Below are 19,652 nucleotides of genomic sequence, written 5' to 3'. Positions count from 1 at the left end.
TACTGCAATGACGTTACAGTGAAATTCCCCCAGTCACAAAAACGGCGCCTGTTCGCATCAATGCACCTAATTAGATGAAGTTCAATGCTGAGAAGTGTGAGTTGATTCATTTTGAGTGTGGAGAAATAAAGGGAGAAATTCTTAAGGAAATGCAGGAACAAAGGGATCTCGATTTCTAAGTACAAAAGCAATTGAAGGTAGCTGGGCATGTTGAGAGAGCAGGTAATAAAGCAAATGGCATCCCACTTTTTATTGAAGGATTGAATACATGAATAAGAAGGTCAAGTTCAGCTTTCAAATATACTAGACGGGCCTCACCTGGAGCATTGCGTCCAGTTCTGGGCACCACACTTGAAGAAGTTGTGAAGACATTAGAGAGAGTGCGAAGAAGATTCACATGAATTATTCTATTGATAAAGATCTGTAACTATGAAGATAGATTTGGGAAGTTGTGTATTTTTCATGAGACAAAGAAGTCCGAGAAGACCTGTAGAGGGACAGGTAGCATTGAGGAAGCGGAGAGTGGGGTGGGGTGGGGGGTAGTCTGCAGAAAGACTTGGGCAGGCCAGAAGAGTGGGCAGATTGTTTAGGAAATCAGAAACATAAAGGGATTTGAGAGTTCTTGTTCAAAATTCTCTTAAGGTTAATGTACAGGTGCAGTAGACATTTAGGAGGGAAAATGCAATGTCGAGAGGGCTAGAATACAAGAGCATGGAGGCACTTCAGAGGCTGGCAAATGCTTTGGTCAGACATCATTTGGAGTATTGTGAGCAGTTTGGGACCCGTGTCTAAGGAAGGATGTGCTGGTCATGGAAAGAGTCCAGAGGGGGCTCACAAGAATGATCCCTGGAATGAAGAGCTTGTTGTATGAAGAACGGTTGAGAACTCTGCATTTGTACTGGTTGGAGTTTACAGGGACGAAGGGGGCAGGCTGTTATTAAAACTCACTGCGAGGCCTGGATAGGGTGGACATGGAGAGGATGTTTCCACTAGTAGGAAAAACTAGAACCGGAGGGCACAACCTCAGGCTAAAGGGACAATTCTTTAGAACAGAGATGAGGATGAATGTCTTCTCCAAGGGAGTGGTGAATCTGTGGAACTCTTTGCTGCAGAAGGCTGCGGAGGCCAGGTGATTGAGTGTTTTTAAGAGATAGATAGATAGGTTCTTGATTAATAAGGGGTTTGGGAGCTATGGGGAAAAGACAGGAAAATGGGATTAAGGAAAATATATGGTTGAATGGCGGAGCAGACTCAATGAGCTGAGAGGCCTAATTCTTATGGTCTTTTGTAAGGGGAAGAAGGATTGCACGTGATCAGCACTGCTGCCGCACAATGACCGGGACCCGGGGTTCAACTCAGGCCTTGTGTTTCTGAGCGTATTTTCCACATTTTCTGTGTCCACATGGCTTTCTTCTCCACCACCGCCACCCCCCCCCCCCCAACCACCTCCCGCCTCTCCCCACATTCCATTGATAGGGCAAGTGGATTTACCACATTAAATTTCCCCTGATGTGACCCAGCATGTTTAAATTGGGAAGATTAACAGGGTAAATATGTGAAGTTGCGTGGATCGGTCAGAGAATCAGTGCAGACTCAACGGGACGAATGACCACCCTCTTCACTGTAGAGATTCTATGACAAAGGTTTTCATGTTTCAGTCAAGAGTTCATCAAGAACCAGGGGCAAAATGTCAAAATAAGTGTCAAATTGCACCGTTTCAGTGCATAATGTCCACATCTTTGGACACTAAATTAAAATTTAACATGGCCAATCCACCTAACCTGCACAATTTTGAACCACGGGAGTAGACCAGAGGACACAGGAAACCCACGGGGAGAATGTGCAAAATCTGCACAGTCAAAGACCAGAAGCAAACCCAGGGGGTTCCATGGTTGTGAGGTGGGGGAGTGGGATTTGGTCAAATGCTGTTCCAATGAGGCAGTGTGGACTTGACGGGCCAAATGGATTGTAGTACGTTGCAAAGATTCCACAGTTTGAGGATCTAAAACATGCTCGTATTTAATGGAGCAGCAGGTTTGCGGGTCATGTGGACCACTTCTGATCCGATTTATTGTGCTGCTAGATCCAGAAAGCTGTTAATTGATTTCTCATATCAGAATTTACTCCATATCCCGTTAATACATCAACCCTGTGCTCACTGACAAAACTGATTCGTAGTTAAGCAATGCCTCAATTTTAAAAATCTTACCTGTGTTTCCAGATCCCTCCATGCTCTTCCTCCCTTTCATCACCTCCAGACCAACAACCCTCTGAAATATCTGAGCTCCTCTGATTCTGGCCTCGTGAGCATCACTGAGTTGATTCACTCCTGATGTAGAGATGGCGGCGTTGGACTGGAATAAACACAGTAAGAAATCTCACAACACCATGTTACAGTCCAACCAGTTTATTTGATAGCAAACCCACATACTTTTGGAAACGGTGTCCATTCATCATGGGTGTGAAACATTCCACTTGCGCAGCATCAGTCTCAGCCCAGCGTCATTGCGTCATTCAACTCGATCCGGGGCTGAAACCAATGAGAAATCAGAGAGCTCGAGGCGGAAAGAATCCTTAAAGTGGAACAGCACAGAGAATTATAGTTGTACAACTATTATTTGGTGATGGCAGTTGAAAGGGTAAAAGGTAAACCCGCGGGAAGGAAAGCGGAAATAAATGAACGAGACGAGCAAATGTGTGGAACCTTCCACACACCTGACGAAGGGACACCGTTTCAGAAAGCTTGTGGGATTACTATCAAAAAAACTGATTGGACTCTAACCTGGTGCTGTGAGACTTCTTACTTGATTCACTCCACCAGTGATGGTCGTGCTTTCTGTTCTCTGGGTCTCAGTTCTGGAATTCCCTTTCTAAACGCATCTGCTTCTCATTTGCACTCCTCGTTCATTTATTTCCTCTTTCTTTTACCTTTAACCCCTTCAACTGCCATCACGAAATAATAGTTGTACAACTATAATTCTCTGTGCGATTCCACTTTAAGGATTCATTCCGCTCCAGCTCTCTGATTTCTCATTGGTTTGAGCCCCTGTTCGAGTTGCATGACGCAATGACGCTGGGCTGAGACAGACGCTGCGCGAATCGCGCAGTCGCAGCGCATTCCGAATGGCCACTGCATCATGATTGGCTAAAGAAGGTGTCAATCATATTTGGGGGCGTGTGTTGTTAGCAGTGCGCTCTGTGATTGGTTTCCATAGGGAGCGTCATTTATTCGTGTTCTCACAGTCCTGCCTATGAAGCTCGCTGATTGGATAAAGGAACTGTCAATCTGTAGGCGCAAAGCAGCCATTGGATAACAGTGACAGGGTGATTCCCGATTGGTTTTCCAGCTGCCAGTCACAGGCCGTGGGCGGGGATTTACCCTGGGCCCATCAGACGCCGCGCGGAGCGCCAGCGAATGTCACGCCATTGGCTTCAGTCCCCGGGCCCGGATCCTGAGCCCGCGGCGGGGCTCCGGATGGGGGAATGGTTTTGGGAGCGGGAATCCCGTCCCGCCCGGCTGGAAATGGGGCGGCCCGGTGGCACAGTGGTTCTCAGCGCTGCCTCACAGCGCCAGGGAGCCGGGTTCGATTCCCGGTTTGGGTCACTGACTGTGGGGAGTTTGCACGGTCTCTCCGTGGGTTTCCTCCGGGATCCTCCCACAGCCCAAAGATGTGCGGGTTGGGTGGATTGGCCGGGCTAAATTGCCCCTTAGTGACCAGCTCGGGTAAGTGCTGGGGTTAGAACCTGGGGGGGTTGTGTCTGGTGCAGACTCGATGGGCCGAATGGCCTCATTCTGCACTGTCAGATTGTATCAATCCGCAGCTCAGGGTTTCCAATAGCAGCTTTCTGTGTAAATATATCATGCTGCAGGTCCCCAGTCTCAGCACTGGCGGTGTTCCAGACCCCCTGGAGTCAGACCAATCAGCACAGAGACTGGGATCTTGTGCTCTGTGTATGGGGCTCAGTAAAAAGTCTGACAACACCAGGTTTAAGTCCAACAGATTTATTTGATAGTAAACTCACTAGCTTTCGAGGTTTCCCTCTTCGTCAGGTGAATGGAGAGTTCTGGCCTCAGACAGAGCATATAAAGCACAGGCAGTTTGCAGATTACTGATTAGAATGCGAATCTTTACACCTAACCTGCTGTTCAAGCCCTAAAGAGGCCAACAATGTGAGTGGAAGGAGCACTGATCACAAGTTAAAGAGATGCGTATTATCTCCAGACAGTACAGTAAGTCAGGTTTCGCAAACCCAGGCAAGTCACGGGGGTTACAGATAATGCGACGTGAATCCAAGATCCCTGTTGAGACCGTCCTCATGTGTGCGGAACTTACATAAGAACATAAGAAGTAGGAGCAGGAGTAGGCCATCGAGCCTGCCCCGCCATTCAATAAGATCATGGCTGATCTTGGCTATCAGTCTCTGCTCAGCGACTTCACAACACATGACAGCGCAGAGGTCACGATTAGATACTGGGATCTTCCTATGCTCTTTTGGGGGTGGGGCTTAATTACTGTGAGTGGATCCTCCTAATTGTTTGGTTCTAATTACAGCCTCTCTCTTGCTCTCAGTCAGTCTGGGTGTTCGTGACTGAGCAGAATGGCCTGATCTCACCACACACATTGAGATGGAGGAGCTGCCACTCGAGATGAAGATAACTGAGAACTCCAGCCTTCTCTGCACTCGTTTACTGAGGCCCAGCCCTTCATTCATCAAGATCAGTAGGGTCTTGGGGTCCAGGTTCACAGGACACTCAAATCAGCTTTGCAGGTAGAGGATGTGGTTAAGAAAGCGTATGGTGTACTGGCCTTCATCAATCAAGGAATTGAGTTTAGGAGTCGGGAGATAACGCTGCAGCTGTATAAGACCCTGGTAGGACTCCACTTGGAGTACTGTGCTCAGTTCTGATCACCTCATTACAGGAAGGATGTGGAACCCATTGAAAGGGTGCAGAGGAGATTTACAAGGATGTTACCTGGATTTGGTGGCATGCCTTATGAGGATAGGTTGAGAGAGCTTGGTCTTTTCTCCTTAGAGAGACGAAGGATGAGAGGGGACCTCATAGAGGTGTATAAGATGATGAGAGTATTGATCAGGTGGACTCTCTTGGCTTTTTCCCAGGGTTCAAATGGCTGCCACAAGAGGACACAGGTTTAAGGTGCTGGGGTAGGTACAGAGGAGATGTCGGGGTAAGTTTTTCACTCAGAAGGTGGTGGGTGAGTGGAATCGGCTGCCGTCGGTGGTGGTGGAGGCAGATGTGTTAGGGTCTTTTAAGAGACTTCTGGATGAGTACATGGGACTTAATGGGATTGAGGGTTATAGGTAATCCTAGTAGGTAGAGATAAGATCGGCGCAACTTGTGGGTCGAAGGGCCTGTTTGTGCTGTAGTTTTTCTATGATTCTATTAGTTTTCCCCGGATGTCAGGTACATTAACATCTTCAAAGAACAAAATCAGCCCGGGAAACAGCGCAACAAGCCCGCGCCGCCATCTCAATACCACCACTCCACCTCTCTACCCATGACCCCTATCTAATGTTTTATGGTCATCCAGATTGAGGGAAACTGATTTAGGGACAATTTATTCCTGCCAATCAGCCTAACAGCACATCTTTGGGGTGTGGGAGGAAACCGGAGCACCCGGAGAAAACCCACTCAAGCACAGGGAGAATGCGCAAACTCCCACAGACACCGGCCCAAATCCATGTGTCTGCACAGCAAACAGCGATAGTCACTGAGCTGTCGTCTTGCCCAGTGTCTGGCCCAGTTTAGGCACACACTAACGACATGAAGCACTAGGCCAATCTCGAACAACCAAGAGCAGCCCCAGTACGACACATCACATGTATGCCCCTCGTTGGACACGAGGTGGACCGACTTAAAACCTGTGAATGAAAAGAGAAAAAACATTATTATCATACTATACCCATCTACATTACAAGGGACGCCCCAATACTAATGACCCTTATTTAAAAGGTTCTCCTATATCCACCCATCTCCAACTCAGTCATGTGCCTGTCTAAGTTACTCTTAAAGGGCTCTAGCGTGCTTGCCTCCACCACCTTACTTGGCAGAGCATTCCATACCCCCACTACCCTCTGTGTGAAAAACCTCCCTCTAATATCTGTGTTGTACCTCTCCCCTCTCACCTTAAGTCCATAGCAGATGAAGATGTAGTGGGGGTATGGAATGCTCTGCCAAGTAAGGTGGTGGAGGCAAACACGCTAGAGTCCTTTAAGAGTAACTTAGACAGGCACATGACTGAGTTGGAGATGGGTGGATATAGGAAATCCTTTTAAATAAGGGTCATTAGCATTTGGGTGTCCCTGGTAATGTAAATGGGTATAGTATGATAATAATATTTTTTCTCTTTTCATTCACAGGTTTTAAGTCAGTCCACCTCGTGTCCAACGAGGGGCATACACACGATGGGTCGTACTGGGGCTGCTCTTGGTTGTTCGAGATTGGCCTAGTGCTTCATGTCGTTAGGGTGTGCCTAAACTGGACCAGATACTGGGCAAGACGACAGCTCAGTGACTATCGCTGATTGCTGTGCAGACACATGGATTTGGGCCGGTGTCTGTGGGAGTTTGCGCATTCTCCCCGTGCTTGCGTGGGTTTTCTCAGGGTGCTCCGGTTTCCTCCCACAGCCCAAAGATGTGCTGTTAGGCTGATTGGCAGGAATAAATTGCCCCTAAATCAGTTTCCCTCAATCTGGATGGCCATAAAACATTAGACAGGGGTCGTGGGTAGAGAGGTGGACTGGTGGTGTTGAGATGGCGGCGCGGGCTCATTGGGCCGAAGGGCCTGTTTCCCGGGCTGATTTTGTTCTTTGTTCTTTGTACCCTTCAGTGACATTATGTGAAAGCACAGTGTTAGTTTTCACATGTATGCCCATAACACCCAGCTCTATCTCACCGTCACCTCTAGAACATAGAACATTACAGCGCAGAACAGGCCCTTCGGCCCACGATGTTGCGCCGACCAGTTTTTTTTAAAAAAAAACACTGACCCACTAATCTAAACCAATCCCTTTTCATCCATAAACCTATCCATAGATCTCTTAAACGCCCCCAAACTAGGCGCATTTACAACCGCAGCAGGCAGGGCATTCCAATCCCTCACCACCCTCTGGGTAAAGAACCTACCCCTGACATCCGTCCTGTAGCTACCACCCCTTAATTTAAAGCCATGCCCCCTCGTGCTAGCATTCTCCATCCGAGGAAAAAGGCTATCACTATCCACCCTATCTAAACCTCTAATCATCTTATATGTTTCAATAAGATCCCCTCTTAGCCTCCTTCTTTCCAGCGAAAACAACCCTAAATCCCTCAGTCTCTCCTCATATGACCTCCCCTCCATACCAGGCAACATCCTGGTAAACCTCCTCTGCACCCTCTCCAAAGCCTCCACATCCTTCCTATAATGTGGGGACCAGAACTGCACACAATACTCCAAGTGTGGCCGCACCAGAGTTGTGTACAGTTGCAACATGACGCTGCGACTCCTAAATTCAATCCCCCTACCAGTAAACGCCAAGACACCGTATGCCTTCTTAACTACCTTATCTACTTGATTCCCAACCTTCAGGGATCTATGTACACATACACCTAGATCCCTCTGCTCCTCCACACTATTCAAAGTCCTCCCGTTATCCCTATACTGAACACATCTGTTACTCCTACCGAAATGAATTACCTCACACTTCTCCACATTAAACTCCATCCGCCACCTCGCGGCCCAGCTCTGCAACCTGTCTCTGCAATCTCTCACAACCAATCCCCTGTTATTAAATTATTCGACTCCTTCTCTGACCTCTAGTGCTGGCTAAGCAGAGAGTTTCCCCAATTAAATATTTGGAAGAATAATGTTCCCACCACAATTTCTGTTCCCAGTCACTGACTCCATCTCTCCTGCCGGTCACTGTCCAGTTGAAACAAACCCTCGTAGTCTTGGCACCTCACCAGACGCGAAAATGAGATTCTGACCACATATCTGTTCCTTCACCAAGATCACCGATTTCCAGCTGTGTCACATCACACGTTGTTTGTAATACCTCAACACACCCGTACCTGAAACCCTCATCCTTGCTCTTGTTACCTCTCGACTTGACAATTCAAACACCCTCCTGCCCAGCAGATTTCCTTCTCTAAAGGACATTAGTAAACCAGGTAGGGTTTTATAACAAGTGACAATTAGATTGTTGATTGCAGATTCATATTGAATTCAGATTTCATCATCGGCCCTGTTGTGTTTTGAACCCGAGTTCCTAGAGCATTACCTAGAGTCTCTGGATTACTAGTCCTTGACGCCACTGCCCCCCACTAATCAATGTCAGGACTGGGATTTGAACCCATGCCTCTCATGGGGGCTGTGGCCATCCTGACACAGATTATGTATTTCACTCCTCTGCCACTTTCTGGTTCCCCACTTTTATTTCCCAGTCTCAATCTCTAAGGAGCTTATGTTCACTTGAGCCTCTCTCTTCATTTTTATATTAAGGGGGGGTAGCTACTGGACAGATGTCAGGGGTAGGTTCTTTACTCAGCGGGTGGTGAGGGATTGGAATGCCCTGCCTGCTGCAGTTGTAAATGCGCCTAGTTTGGGGGCGTTTAAGAGATCTATGGATAGGTTTATGGACGAAAAGGGATTGGTATAGGCTAGTGGGTCATTGTTTTTGTAACTGGTCGGCGCAACATCGTGGGCCGAAGGGCCTGTTCTGCGCTGTAATGTTCTATGTTCTATATATTTAAAGAAGCTCTTCCTGTCTCTTTTTATATTACTTTTTTTTCACATTTGTAGTTCACCTTCTGTCACGTTAGTATTTTGCTGGTCATCATTTGTTTGTTTCTGAAACTTCCTCAATGTTCTGTCTTACCACTAATAACTGCAACATCCTAAGTTCTCCTTTAACTTCCTCGATTAACCGTTGTTGATTTATTCCCTTCCAGAATCCTGTTCATCACTGGTATATATCTTTGTTGTGAGTTGTAAACTATTTTCATAACTTATGTCATTGCTGATTGATCATCTTTTCTGCTAAACATCTTTTGCATCCAGTCCAGGCAACTCTGATCTCATTCTTTTTCAATTACCCTTATTTAAATTGACCACAGTTGCTTTTGACCAAAGTTTGTACTCAAAATTGAATGCTAAACTCCACCATGTTAAGATCACTGTTTCCTATTGGAACTTTTGCTCTAATTGTTTGTGAAAGCCGTCTCATTAAGAACATAAGAAATAGGAGCAGGAGTGGGCCATCTAGCCCTTCGAGCCTGCCCCGCCATTCAATAAGATCATGGCTGATCTGTCATGGCTCAGTTCCACATTCCCGCCCTCTCCCCATAACCCTTAATCCCCTCGCTTATCAAAAACCCATCAACCCGCGTCTTAAAAATATTTAGCGAGGCAGCCTCCACCACCTCAACGGGCAGAGAATTCCAGAGATTCACCACCCTTTGAGTGAAGAAGTTCCTCCTCAACTCTGTTCTAAACCGCCCCCCCTTTATCTTGAGGCTGTGCCCCCTAGTCCTACTGTCCTTTCTGAGCGGGAAGAGTCTCTCCACCTCTATCCTATCCATCCCATTCATCATCTTATATGTCTCAATGAGATCTCCCCTCATTCTTCTAAACTCTAATGAGTACAAGCCTAGTTTATTCAGCCTCTCCTCATAGCTCAACTCCCTCAACTCCAGTATCAGCATAGTAAACCTCCTCTGCACTCCCTCCAAGGCCAAAATATCCTTGCGTAAGTGCGGCGACCAAAACTGCACACAGTACTCCAGCTGTGGCCTCACCAGTGCCCTATACAGCCGCAGCAAGACCTCCCTACTTTTATATTCAATCCCCCTCGCTATGAAGGCCAGCATCCCATTCGCCTTCCTGACCACCTGCTGCACCTGCAGGCTGGGATTTTGCGACTCATGCACAAGGACCCCGAGGTCCCTCTGCACCGTCGCCTGCTGCAGTTTTTCTCCACGTAAGAAATAGTCCTTCCTACCATTATTCCTACACATTACAATATCCAAACTGGCCTGATTTCTGCTTGGATCCACAAAATATTCTTCTTGGAAAATCTCCCTGTCACACTCTGAATTCTTCCTCATGGCTACCTCTGCCAACTTGATTATCCAAATCGACATGAAGGTTAAAGTCAGCCATGATTAATATATATATCCTGATTCTCTCCTGATTCATTCCCCACCCTACAGTATATCTACTGTCAGGGGGGGCGATAGACTACTCCCACTAGTAGTTCCCTCCCCTTGTTATTTTTTCTTTCACCCATACGGATTCTACATTTTCTGATCCAAAATCATTTTTTTTGCTGTTGTCATCATTCCATATCATTAACAAAGCTACTCCAACACGCTTACCTTCCTGCCAGTCCTTAAACAAAATCACATACCTCTGAATATTTTCTCACCAACTTTGAACTCCTTGTTTTTTTTTCATTGGTTCACTTACATTTTGTGCCATATAACACATTCAAATCCATAAAGCACCATTAATTTTGCCCTTTTCCCATTTGTCTTCCCTTTGCCATTTTCATTTTCTGTATGTACACCGAGTCCCTTCCTATCACACTCTGACATCATTGCCGAAAGAGCTGTTTTGCAATGCTGCCATATCCTTTTTCTTAGTTAGCCTACATATCCCCTTCCCAGAACCACCACCTCAGTCCCCTTGCCCCTTTTTGATTACAGCTCTTTCTACTTACCTAATTATATGGTTTGCAAGATCACTGGTCCCAGCATGGTTCAGATGTAGGCCATCCCAACAGTACAGCTCCCTCTGTCCTCAGGACTGATACCAATGCCCATGAACGGGACAATAATTCTCCCACACATCAGTCTATCAATCACATTTTCATCTCTCTAATTTGATGCGCCTTTGCCAATTTGCACAAGATTCAGACAATTATCTAGTGACTATAACTTTGGAGGCTCTGTTGTTTAATTTCGTGCTGAGCTCCTCAAATTCTCCATGCAGAGCCTCTTCCCTCATCCTACCTGAGTGACTTTCCCCCTCCCACTGCAAGTTCTTCTCCCGCCAGGAGCAGTTGTCCTGAACTCTGCCACCAGGCAAGCAACACAGCCATCTGGATTCTCACTCCTTGCTATGAGAACAATGTCACTTCCCCTCACTACTATCCCCAACTACCACTGCATCCTAATGTGCTTCCTTCAGTTCATCCTGCACCACAGTGCCAAGGTCAGTCAGCTCATCCACCTTGAAGCCCTACTCTCATACAAAGAAGCTCAAAGCTACTGGACAGTTGCAGGGGCTGCCAAAACTGCCCTCTGAGTCCCCATATCTGCCTCAGCTCCAGTCATTCCCCCCGTCCTTGACCACTTTGCAAACCTGAAGATTCTATCACTATCCCATTCTTTTGCCAAATTAATTTAAACCCATCTCAACAGCATTAACAAAGCTCTCCACGAAGATGTTGGTCCCATTCCTGTTCAGATATAATCTGTCCAACTTGTACAGGTCCCAATTCGGCTAGAGATGGTCCCAATGCCCCAGGAGTCTAAAACCCTCCGTGTATCATGTCTCCAGCCATGCAGTCATCTGCTCAATCTATACTCAATAATGTATCTCCCCTGAAGGTGCTGACTCTGACTGGGTTCAGCTCTACACTCACTGGTTCCTCTCTCTCCTCCCCTGAAGGCGATGTCTCTGGGTGGGTTCAGTTCCACACGTTCTGGCTCCTTTCTCTCAGTTAAAAAGTCTGACAACACCAGGTTTTAGTCCAACCTATTTATTTGATAATATACTCACAAGCTTTCGGGGTTAGTCCCTTCGTCAGGTGAATGGAGAGTTCTGGCCTCAGACAGAGCATATAAAGCACAGACAGTTTAGAGATTACTGATTAGAATGCGAATCCTTACACCTAACCTGCTGTTCAAGACCTGAAGTGAAGGTCTTGAACAGCAGGTTAGGTGTAAGGATTCGCATTCTAATCAGTAATCTCTAAACTGTCTGTGCTTTATATGCTCTGTCTGAGGCCAGAACTCTCCATTCACCTGACGAAGGGACTAACCCCGAAAGCTTGTGAGTATATTATCAAATAAATAGGTTGGACTAAAACCTGGTGTTGTCAGACTTTTTACTGTGTTTACGCCAGTCCAACGCCGGCATACCCACATCATCCTTTCTCTCACACATAGTCAACACCCTCATGACCTTTTCTATGAGGAGAAGTTGAATAAATGAGGATTGTTTTCACTAAAAAGATGGAGGCTGAGGGGAGGTCTTCAAAATTGTGAGAGGCAGAGATAGGATAGATAGTCGGAGGCTTTCTCCCAAGGTAGAAGGGTCAATTACAAGGGGGCACATGTTCAAGGTGAGAGGGGGAAAGTTTAAGGGAGATGTGTGGGGGAGATTTTTCATGCAGAGAGTGGTGGATGCATGGAACATGCTGCCACAGGAGGTGGTGGAAGCAGGCACATTAACAACATGTGAGAGACATCTGGATCGGTACATGAATAGGGAGGGAATAGAGAGATATGGACTAAGTAAGGGCAGTAGGTTTTTTTTAAGTTTAGTTGGGGCATCATGTTCGGTACAGGCTTGGAGGGCCGAAGGGCCTGCTCTTGTGCTGGAATTTTCTTTGTTTTCTTTAAACAGCGAATAGAAGCAAGAGTCGGCCATTTGGCCCATTGAGCCTGCTTGACCATACATTCTGATCATGGCTGATCAAATTCTCTTTCCTGATCCCACCTTCCACCCAGTCTCTTGATCCCTTTAGCCTCAAGAGCTACATTTAATTCCTTCTTGACGTCACACATTTTGGCCTCAACTATTTCTACATTATTTCCACAGATTCACCACTCTCTGGTGAACAAATTTCTCCTCACTTTGGTCCTTAAAGTTTACCTCTTATCCTTACAAGAAGGATATCGGTAACATTCTTCCTGAATCTCCCCTTTCCAGTCCTGTTAGAATTTTATAACTTCCTATGAGCCCCCTCTCAATCTTCTAAACTCCAGTGAACATAATCCTAACTGACTTCATCTTTCCTCATACGACACACTGGCCATCCCAGGAATTAACCTGGTGAACCTTCACTGCCCTCCCCCTGCAGCAAGGACATCCTTCCTCAGATAAGGACACCAATACTACACACAATACTCCAGGTGTGGCCTCATCATTGCCCTATACAACAGCAGTAAAACATCCCTATTGCTAGACAGAATTCCTCTCACTCCCAAGGCCAACATACCATTTGCCGTATTTTTACCTGCTGTGCCTACATGCTTGCTTTCAGCAGCTGAACAAGACCAGAACAGCACAGGAACAGACCCTCTTCCCACCCAGTCTGTGCCAACACAGATGCCTCTTGTAATGACTTTGATCAGGCCATTCAGGTTGGCCTATTGGAGCGGGAACTCCCTGATTAAGGATCCAATTGATGGGCCAATCAGGGAGTCGTTGCCTTGTATTCCGATGTTTCTATGTACTTAACCAGTAGTGTCTGTTCTTCTGACACCCCCAGAGGTAAACTGCTAACTGTTAGTACTCTGTGTACTGCTGTTAGAGTTGTAAGTAAAAGGGTTTTGGTGAAGGAACTTCTCCCTCCGCAGACTTATTACAGTTCTCTAATATTTTCTTGCATCGATGTGGTCCATATCCCTGTGTTCCTGCTGATTCATGGATCTATCCAGGTGCCTCTTGAACGTTGTTACAGAATCTGCTCCCACTATTTCCTCCGGCAGTACGTTCCAGGTACTCATCACTCTCTGTCTGAAAAACTTGCTCCTTACATCTCTTTTAAACTTTCCCTCTCTCACTCTACTTTGTCCTGAGTAATTAACCCTTCGGCTTGGGAAAAAGACTTGGACAATCCACTCTATCCAAGGCTGTCATAATCTAGTAAACCTCTCCCAGGTTCCCCCCTGCTCCTCTGATGCTCCAAAGAAAACAATCCAAGTTTGTTCAACCTTTCTTTCTAGTCCATATCCTCCAAACCAGGCAACATCCTGGAAAATCTCTTCTGCACCCTTTCCAATGCATCAACATCCTTCCGGAAGTGTGGCACCCAGAATTATACACAACACTCCAAATGCAGCCTAACCAAAGTCTTATACAGCTTCAACATGATTTTACTGACTGACTGCACAAGGACACCTAGGCCTTGCCAAATAACCACCTCCACAATTCACACCTCTTTTTGCTACTGAAGGGGATAATGAAGTGATCACTGCATATTTATCCACATTATACTGCATCTGCCATGCAAATCCCACACGCTCAGCCTGTCCAAATAACACTGAAGGATCTCTGCATCCCCCTCACAGCTCACCCTCCCACCCAATATTGTATCATCTACATATTTGGAGGTAATACCTTTTGTTCCTGCGTCCAAGTCATTAATATATAATATGAACAGTTGGGGTCCTAGCACAGGTCCCTGCAGTACCCACTAATCACTGCCTTTCAATTGGAAAAAGACCCATTTATGCCATCTTTTTGCTTCCTCTGCTAACCAGCTTTCTATCCATCTCAAGACACTACCCGCAATCCAATGTACTTTAACTTTACAGAGTAGAAGGGTGGCATAGTGGTTAGCATTGTTGTCTCGCAGCGCCAGGGAGCCAGGCTTGATTCGTGGTTTGGGTCACTATCTGTGTGGAGTTTTCTCCTTCCCCCCGCCTTGTCTGCATGGGCTTCCCTTTGGTGCTCTGGTTTCCTCTCTGTCTGAAAGACGTGCTGGTTAGGTGCATTGGTCATATTAAATTCTCCCTCACTCTACCGCCTGTTCTAGTGGACTATGATGACTAGGCGATTTTCACAATAACTTCATTGCAATGTTAATGTAAACCTACTTGTGACACTAATAAACAAACTTCAACCTTTAAAATGTTATAAGAACATAAGAACATAAGAAATAGGAGCAGGAGTAGGCCATCTAGCCCTTCGAGCCTGCCCCGCCATTCAATAAGATCATGGCTGATCTGTCGTGGCTCAGTTCCACATTCCCGCCCTCTCCCCATAACCCTTAATCCCCTCTCTTATCAAAAACCCATCAACCCGCATCTTAAAAATATTTAGCGAGGTAGCCTCCACCACTTCAACGGGCAGAGAATTCCAGAGATTCATCACCCTTTGAGTGAAGAAGTTCCTCCTCAACTCTGTTCTAAACCGCCCCCCCCCTTTATCTTGAGGCTGTGCCCCCTAGTCCTACTATCCTTTCTGAGTAAGACCTTGTCCAAAGCCTTCTGAAAGTGTAAATAAACCACGTCCAGCAATTCTCCCTGGTCAACTCTACTCGTTACATCCTCAGAGAATTCCAGTAGTTTTGTCAAGCATCATTTCCCTTTTGTAAATCCATGCTGACTTTATCTGATTATAATACTGCTTTCAAAATGCTTGATAATGGACCCTAGCAACTGCCCTACGACTAACATTCGATTCACTGCTCATTGGTTCCCTGTTTCCTCTCTCCCTCTGTTTTTGAATACAGAGTTTAGATAAGTTACCTCTCTATCCTCTGAAGGTGCTGACTGTGGCTGGGTTCAGTTCAGGTGCTGGAAATCAGAAATGAAAACTGAAAAGAACATAAGAACATAAGAAATAGGAGCAGGAGTAGGCCATCTAGCCCTTCGAGCCTGCCCCGCCATTCAATAAGATCATGGCTGATCTGAAGTGAATCAGTTCCACTTTCCCGCTTTCTCCCCATAACCCTTAATTCCCTTGTCTATCAGAAATCTATTTACCCGTGACTTAAATAAAGAAAGCTCAGCAAATTGTGCAGCATTTGTTTAGAGAGAGAAACAGAGTTAGTGTTTCAGGTCTATGACCTTTCATCAGAACTTGAAAACATAGAAACTCGGAAGAGAAGGAGGCCATTCAGCCCTTCGAGAGTGTTCCATCATTTAATGTGATCACGGCTGACCCTCTATCTCAATTCCATATTCAGTTTTTTCCAATACTCCTTGATGCCGTTAAAATCTTAAAATTCTCTCCTTCTTGAATACATGCAGTGATTTGGTCTCCACAGCTTCTATGGTAGAGAATTCCATAGGTTCACCACCCTCTGAATGAAGACATTTCTCCTCACCTCATTCCGAAATGGTGTACCCTGTATCCGAAGACTGTGTCACCTTGTTCTACATTCCCCAACCAAGGAAAACATCCTTCCTGCATTTTGTCTGTTCAGCCTTGTTCAAATTTTCTTTGTTTCAATCAGATCTCATCTGATCCTTCCCTCTCTGTTTTTCACAAAGTGTATAACTTCACATTTAGCTGCATTGTGCTGCATCTGCCATGTGTTTATCCACTCACTCAACTTGTCTAAATCACCTTGAAGTCTCCTTGCATCCTCCTCATAACTCGCAGTTCTGCCCAGTTCTGTGTTGTCAGCAAACGTGGAAATGTTACGTTTGTTCCCTCATCCAGGTCGTACACATGAACACAGAAGAAAAGTTGGGTTAGAATAGATGGGTGCTGATGGCTGGTGCATAAATGAGGGGCTGAATGGCCTCTTTCTGTAAATGGCCTTTGCTGTAAAATTCTATGACCCTATGCCCTCCTAAAGAAGTCATTCATTGGCTGCCCATTGGGAACTCTTGAGATAATGATTGGTTCAATAGAAGTGAAGTGTCTTTTCTCTGGTGTCTTACACTTTGATCCTTGCTTCCTGATTGGAATCTCCAAATTGGGGGAACTGTGAATCCTGGTGACATCACCCTGTTGGGTATGAAGCTATTGCCACAGCATCGTGTGTTGTCAACGGACTGACCCTTTACCACAGTGACCCAGTTTCACTGGATGTTGACAGAATGTTTACCATTGATTTGGTGTTCTATCTGCCAGCTGTTCATACCGAATACAGATGCTGTGAGTGAACATTGTCCCCCTCCCACTTACAGCAATGGTAGTGACAACCTGCATCGTTTCCTATTAGGGCTCGAGTCATAGTCATAGAGATTCACAGCTGGGAACAGGCCCTTCAGCCCAACTCATCCACACCACCCAGTTTTTACCATTAAGCTACTCCAAGTTTGGCCCATATTTCTCAACACCCATGCTTTTCGTAAGACAAAATTGTTACTGCCTCTACCACTACCTCTTGCAGCTCGTTCCAAACACTCACCATCCTCTGAGTGCAAAAATTGCCCCGCTGGACCCGTTTGTGTTTCTCTCCTCTCACCTTAAACCTGTGGCCTCCACTTTCAGACTCCCCGACCTTTGGGAAAAGATGCTGACAATCTATCTCATCGATGGCCCTCATTGTTTTATGTAAGATCACTGCTAAGCCTCCTACACTCCAGGGAAAATATCCCAGTCTTTTCAGTCTCTCCTTATAACTCAAACCATCAAGTCCCAGTACCATCCTAGTAAGTCTGCTCTGCACTCTTCCAAATTTAATAATATTCTTTCTATAATCGGGTGACCAGAGCTGCACACAATATTCCTAGTGGCCTTACCAATGTGTTGTACAACTTCAACATGATGTTCCAACTCCTATGTGAGGATAAATGGGCCAATACATTGCATTACCATTCCTACAGTTGTTAATGAAGTGAAAGGCTGGTGTTTAATGAAATGCCCCAGGGGGAAATCTGCTGGAATGTAACAACACTGCAAAATCCTCAATTCTTGTTGTTTCAGCTCAACCAGCCCCTAGAAGCTTGGAAGATGGAAGTTCCTGATTGGTCTGAAGTTGGAGATGAAGAGGAGCCAATTCCCAACAACTTGCTGACAGACATCAACAGTCATCAGCTTTAGAGCGAGGAAATCCTCGAACAGGGCATTCCGAGTAACCAAGACCCTGGAACATCCCCGCTGCTGGAGAACAGAGAAGGTGTGAGGCAAGGCAGGATGTTCAAATGGTGGAAGATGGGACTGAATCATTGGTGGAGTCTCCTACTCTGGTTCTGACTCCTTCTGACATTGATGGACGGTTTGATGTGGAGGAAATTAGTCAGGATGGAAGTGGTGACGAGATTCACAGTCACTCCCTCAGCTTAGAGACCATTTTTAAGGCGATCTGTGCAGCGACTCCACTCTGGGGTGGATGTCAGATCAGCTCACCAGACAGCAGGAGGATTAAAGCACAGATGAGGCCATTCAGCCCCAACACTTCCTTAAACGCTCCGCTGTGCAGTTCAAAAACTGAAGGCTGGGATTCGAGCCACGTTACACAGGCGACTGGGAAAAGCACCATCGGATTAATCAGACCACTGGCCCACACTGGAAAGACTAAAAGCCCCGCAGAGGGACATCAACATGAATTTTCACTTTTAATGTTTCTTCTTTACTCTAAACAATATATTGTGTTTGTATAATTATCTTAAATGTTTCACATTAAAACAAATACTGGGAATATTTAGCATTGCTGGAGAAGTGTAACCGGGAACGATGTCCTGTTCATTCAGTTTGGGGAACACTTCCTGACAGAGGAAGATTGGGACATGACAGCTTCTCCCTATCAGCTCCTTCCAATTCCCTCCACAATCTTGAACACCTCTATCAAATCTCCTCTCAACCTTCTCTTCACCAAAGACCCAAATTCTGCAATCTACTGATGTAACTGAACCTCCTCATCCCTGCACCCGTGCCCAGAGATTTATTGCACCCTCTCTAATGTCTTCACACCCTTTCTAAACACTACTGTCCAGACCAGAGTGCAGCACTCCAACTGAGGCCAAACCAGTGTTTTATACAGGTTTCCCATAACTTGTTTGCTCTTGTAAGCTCTGTCCCTACGTATAAAGCTCACAATCCCAAATACCTTAGTAACCACACTCTCAACCTGCCACCTAAACAGCAATTATTAGTATCACATTTAACCACAGGTGCCTTGTTCCTGAATGCCTTTACATTTCTTTCACATTGTCTCTCCCTTTTCTTCCCACTTAAATAAATCATTTCACGCTTCTCTACTTTAAATTGGTCTTGTTTGACCAATGCACAAGTTGTGTAATTACCACAGTTTGAATGTGTGCTTTGCACAGCATTGCTGATGTCTCTAATATGTGGAGATGCAGGTGTTGGACTGGGATAAACACAGTAAGAAGTCTCACAACACCAGGTTAAAGTCCAACCAATTTATTTTATCATAAACGCACAAGCTTTTGGGGTTTGCCCTTTCGTCAGGTGAATGGAGAGTTCTGGCCTCAGACAGAGCATATAAAGCACACACAGTTTACAGATTACTGATTAGAATGCGAGTCTTTAGAACTAACCTGCTATTCAAATCTTAAAGATGCAGACAATGTGAGTGGAATGAGCATTAAGCATAGATTAAAGAGATGTGCCTTGTCTCCAGACAGGACTGTAAGTGAGATTTTTGCAAACCCAGGCAAGTCGTGGGGTTACAGATAATGTGACATGAACCCAAGATCCCTGTTGAGGCCATCCTCACGTGTGTGGAACTTGGCTATCGGTCTCTGCTCAGCGACTCTGCGCTGTCATGTGTCGTGAAGGCCGCCTTGGAGAACGCTTACCCAAAGCTCAGAGGCCGAATGCCCGTGACCACTGATGTGTTTGCCAACACTTGGGTTCATGTCGCACTATCTGTAACCCCTGTGACTTGCCTGGGTTCAAAACCTCACTTACTGTCCTGTCTGGAGACAATACACATCTCTTTAACCTATGCCTAATGCTCTTTCCACTCACATTGTCTGCATCTTTAAGACTTGAA

The 19,652-nt window shown here is 45.9% G+C and overlaps 1 long non-coding RNA gene across 1 annotated transcript; it reads left to right on the top strand.

Moving 5' to 3' along the window:
• The first annotated feature begins 3,588 nt into the window (after nt 1–3,588).
• Nucleotides 3,589–18,451, top strand: LOC145335914 (uncharacterized). The gene is made up of 3 exons (XR_013885306.1): nt 3,589–3,724; nt 4,554–4,770; nt 17,618–18,451. It is a non-coding gene; the product is annotated as an uncharacterized LOC145335914 (long non-coding RNA).
• Nucleotides 18,452–19,652: the final 1,201 nt, after the last annotated feature.

This window comes from Carcharhinus amblyrhynchos, unplaced genomic scaffold (genome assembly GCF_965287045.1).
Source record: "Carcharhinus amblyrhynchos unplaced genomic scaffold, sCarAmb.v2.hapA scaffold_42, whole genome shotgun sequence".
Lineage (NCBI taxonomy): Eukaryota > Metazoa > Chordata > Chondrichthyes > Carcharhiniformes > Carcharhinidae > Carcharhinus > Carcharhinus amblyrhynchos.
This window is presented reverse-complemented; position numbering and strand designations above follow the sequence as displayed.